The sequence below is a fragment of the Mchenga conophoros genome, linkage group LG17, assembly GCF_057382185.1.
Source record: "Mchenga conophoros isolate Kocher_MC1m ecotype Shallow Benthic linkage group LG17, M_conophoros_male_GT1.1, whole genome shotgun sequence".
NCBI lineage: Eukaryota > Metazoa > Chordata > Actinopteri > Cichliformes > Cichlidae > Mchenga > Mchenga conophoros.
The window spans coordinates 20,267,095-20,272,136 of record NC_140542.1 but is presented as its reverse complement, the minus strand read 5'-3'; the positions used below and the strand labels follow the sequence as shown (position 1 = coordinate 20,272,136).

The 5,042-nt window shown below is 41.6% G+C and overlaps 1 long non-coding RNA gene across 1 annotated transcript; it reads left to right on the top strand.

Moving 5' to 3' along the window:
* The first annotated feature begins 776 nt into the window (after positions 1 to 776).
* LOC146555403 (uncharacterized) lies at positions 777 to 3,775 on the top strand. The gene is made up of 3 exons (XR_014889211.1): positions 777 to 2,249; positions 2,411 to 2,571; positions 2,839 to 3,775. It is a non-coding gene; the product is annotated as an uncharacterized LOC146555403 (long non-coding RNA).
* Positions 3,776 to 5,042: the final 1,267 nt, after the last annotated feature.

Sequence of the window (5,042 nt, the reverse complement as noted above, 5' to 3'; positions counted from 1 at the left end):
TGATTTACCGTTGTTTTTTTGTCATTGATATTTGATCTATTTGTAGTCGACCAGGTGGCAACAACAACATCGAGAAAATGTCTATTTATAGTTGACCATCATTCCGCGCCGGTCACCATCAAAAAGCCATTGATTTGTAGTTGAGCGTTAAATTGCATTGCAACTGAGCGGGTATAAAGTACCGGAGAAAGTAGATTTATTGTTCTTTTGTTATCAATGATTTCTGGTCTAGTTCACCAGCTTTAAAAAATCGTGTCGACGTGCAATTTATGTATAGTTGACTGGGAAATTACAGCAGGGATCACTTGGACTATTCCACAGCACCCCTCTCACAGTGGTACATCCCTCCAGGTAACCAAAACTTTAGACTCAGTTCGAATGCTCACGCGGCATGCCCACGTGACTGTACGTTGCATGCTCACCTAACTTTACGTTGCATGCGTACATGACTTTCCGACACAGCTTTGCAATCTCCCCAGCATGCAGTCTGATGTCGATGTCTTCCCTATAGATGGTATGCTTTTAAAATAGTTTTAAAGCTGCATCACAATGTCATTGTACTCTTATCTTCAAAACACCAATTTATACTCCTGAATGTCATCTTGTTGTGATTTTTTTTCTGTAGATTCCAGAGACTCTGTGAGGCCACTATTACAAGGCAAGTTTGAAAATCTTGGAATTTCACAGTTTACATGGTATAAATGGTAAATGGCCTATATTTGTATAGCGCTTTTACTAGTCTCTAAGGACCCCAAAGCGCTTTACACATTCAGTCATCCACCCAATCACACACACATTCACACACTGGTGATGGCAAGCTACATATACAAATATCAAATATATGTGACAGGCAAAAACTAGTAAACACTTTTAACAGTTACAACTACCGTAATTGTCGGGCTATAAGCCGCTACTTTTTGCACAAGCTTTGAACCCTGCGGCTTTTAGTCAGTTGCAGCTTTTTTATGGATTGTCCAAGATTTTTGTGATATCGTAAGAGGATTTATTTTGTTTGTTCCGCTGTTGTACGGCACTACGTTGACTGGCAGGAGGGCATGTGATCAGACACACAGTATCGGGGTTCAAGAGTGGTATGTTGGTCACGTGTCCATTCGCCAGGCAACATAGTGCTGTACAAGTAGCGCGAAAAACAAACTTCAAATTAACGCTACGCGTTCAGCGGGAGTCGTGGATGACGAGCGGCGATAAACTTGCGAAAAGCAAGTTATGCTCAACTCCACCGGTGGAACCTGACAGCGTGGAAAAGTGTGAAAACATCCATGATCACCAACGGATTTCAAAGGGCTGGACTGCTGCATTATGGAGAGGAAGACACCGCCACGGCCCTTCAGAGGGGGTTCGACTCTGACACTGACAACGAGGATTTCTTTGGTTTTGTAAGTGACAACGAATGAAAGAAGCTGAGAGTGGATGACGTAGCCATCCTGAGCCTGTTCGTATCCGACACTGGAGGAGAGGACTTTGGTGGTTTTAGTGCGCAGGAAGATGGTGGTGAATGACTGACTTTTCTTCTTGTTAAAGCCGTGTCACTGCACCTGAGCCTAAAAGGTAGTCTGAATCTATTTTTCTGGTGTGCTGTAGGTTATTGTTATGTACTACATTTGTTACTCATTTATGAAGCACAGTACATGTTTCGTACTTGTAATTACCGCTACTTGTACATATACCTAAAAAGTTATGCAAATATGTACCCATAACTTGTTTTTCAAAATATTAATAAAAGTGATGTCTCCAAACAGCCATCTCTTTCCTGACAATTCCCTTTGTGCATATTCTCTTACATATGATAAGTCAACATTGAAACACCTGCGGCTTTTGGTCAGGTGCGGCTAATGTATGTACAAAACAGGATTTTCCCCTGATTTTAGCTTGTGCGGCTAATATTCAGGTGTGCTTTGTAGTCCGGGAAATACGGTAATATTTGAATGCAGAATGTTACACCATCACTTATGGATATATTCGTTTTTCGCCTCCCACTGCTTAAGCCATTAATCTTTCTAGAATTGTTCTTTGAAACAGATGCGACCTCACAAAAGATGTTAACGATGCTGTCAGACCTGACCAGAGCAGTTAACGAACTCCGTGAGGAGGTCAGAGCCAACCGCCATCCCTGCTGCAATGAATCTGTAGATGCTGGGGTATTGCCTCTGGATTTGCCTTTGCACAACATTGAGGAGCTAAACAATGCAGGGGCAGCCCTTCAATCACCGGAGGCAAATAAGGCAATGGTAAGTATATAAAGGTTATGTACACTTTGTAACTATAAAGTGTAATAGCTATCAGATTTGATTAAAATACATAACATGCCTGTTGATTAAACACACAAGCACTTGCGTACACATTTAAGACATGAGACACGCTAATTCCATCTCTTAAAATGTGTCTATAGGTGAGGCGCTTTGCCTTGATTGGAGGGACCACACTGGAGGTGCGAGTCTGCCGCACCGCCAAACGAGCTGGCCTCGGTACTCAATTGGGCAGGGAAAAAAACAAGGACCAGACAGCAAAAAATGGCATTTAAAGAGACAGCGCAGTGCAGATGCATATTTGGTAAGTTTTATCATTTATTGTAGTTTTATGAGCCTACAGTAAACAATAAAGGGATCAATTGATGTGCTGGGTGTGTTTCACATTTCCTATGTCCGGTTTTTGCTATATTACTTTGTCTTTCTTAATAACAAGACTTTCATGTCCGGTTAATCTGGAGATGGAGTCTTTGGTCTTCGGCTTGTTTTGTCAATTAACAAGAGCTTATTCATGTGCTCTAATTCACTTTTTTTGTCTTTTTTTTTCTGTGTGTGTCTATTTTTGTCCTAGATGGCCTGACGCAGCAGGTAGGGGCAAACTCTATGTCTGAGTTTGTCTTTGCTCAAGCAGTCCAGAAATGGCTCAGATATGCTCCGGATTGTAAAAATTAAAAAGTGACGTGAAACATAGAAATCTTAATAGGAAACTTTGTCTTTTAATAAAATATTTTGCAAACGATACATGTCTATTGACCTTTTTTTTTTCTTTTCTGTTCTCTGTTACATGATGTGTGATGCTTTCTGTTTTTAGATCAGAATCAGAATCAGAATCAGAATACTTTATTGATCCCTGGGGGAAATTATTTTTTGTTACAGTGCTCCATTTTAAACCAACATTAAGACAAGACAGACAATACGCTAACTAAGAATAGTACAATATATACATATATATACATACATACATACATAAGTCACTTATAAATAAATAGTTGGAAAAGAAACATGTGTAGCTGTAGCAGCAAACAGTGTGTTAAGTGGATGCGTTGTACAGGGAGATGGCCACAGGCAGGAATGATTTCCTGTGTCGTTCAGTGGTGCTTTTCGGTAATCTCAGTCTCTCACTGAACGAGCTCCTGTGACTGACCAGCATGTCATGGAGTGGGTGGGAGGTGTTATCCAACATTGTCTTTATCTTGGACAGCATCCGCCTCTCCGACACCACCTTGAGGGAGTCCAGCTCCATCCCCACAACATTGCTGGCCTTACGGATCAGTTTATTAAGTCTGTTGGCATCTGCGACCCTCAGCCTGCTCCCCCAGCATGCAACAGCATAGAGGATCGCACTGGCCACAACAGACTCATAGAAAATCCTCAGCATTTTCTGACAGATGTTGAAGGACCTCAGTCGCCTCAAAAAATAGAGACGACTCTGGCCCTTCCTGTAAAGTGCTGTGGTGTTTTTAGCCCAGTCCAGTTTATTGTCAATGTGTACTCCAAGGTATTTATAGTCCTCCACAATGTCAACACTGACCCCCTGGATTGAAACAGGGGTCAAGTGTTTCCTGGTCTTCCTGAAGTCCACGATCAGTTCCTTGGTCTTTGCCACGTTGAGCTGCAGATGATTCTGCTCACACCACGTGACAAAGGAGTCGACCACAGCCCGGTACTCTGTCTCATCATCCCTGCTGATGCATCCAACCACCGCAGAGTCATCAGAAAACTTCTGAAGATGGCAGGTCTCTGTGCAGTGGCTGAAGTCTGTGGTGTAGAGGGTGAAGAGGAAGGGGGAGAGGACAGTCCCCTGTGGTGCCCCTGTGTTGCTAATCACCTTGTCAGACACACACTGTGGGAGACGTACATATTGTGGTCTTCCTGTCAGGTAATCAACAATCCAGGACACCAGGACTATTGACATGATACATTGTGAGACATTTTTTAACATATAAAGGGTGTCCAATTTGAGGAATAAGTACAATTATGTGTTTAGGTGGTTTAAATATGATGGAAACATGCAGTAGTTTAGTATTGATTAAAATACCTATAAAGAATGGTAGATTTCCAGTCATGATTTCCAGTAACTGTTGTTTCAATAAAAAGCAACTGTGCGAAAGAAGTGGAAAATCAACATCATAGTTCAACAGTGTTTCAATATTAGAATCTGACATTTTTTCGATGTCAACATTATTAGAAAATATAGCGTCGAATCAATGTCAGCTTTCAACATTGATTCAATATCAAAAACTGACGTTTCAATAACAATAAAGGGTGCAAGTGTAACGTTAGGTCAACGTCACACCTCAACGTTGATTCAGTGTTTCCTTGCTATCTGGATCCCTTCTAGTGCACACCCGTGACATATACAATTATTTAATCCTAACAAAAAAATATTGGAGACTTCCCACGTACCACCAGACATAGGTGGTACACGTATTACAATTTGAGAACGACTGCTATAGTAAATGTTGTGTGCTTTAACCTCTCTAGGCCAAGTGTTAAACTGATGCAAAGTAAACTGAGCAGCCACAGTGAATCAAGCGAAAAGTCCTTGCCATTTTAGATGAAGTGAAGGAGACTCAACTGGTTCATAGCAAGATGTTAAATGCCTTGCTGAAGTAGAAAAATTGATTTAGTTGCATAATTCCTTGAAGGGGTGGTTTTACCTCTCAAAACCCAAGACGATGTTGAGGCTCTTAATGGAAGACTGGAGGACTGCAGTCTTATCTCTGCTGTATTACGTTTACTCCCCCCCCCCCCATTCTGTTTGCCAGTGTTCTT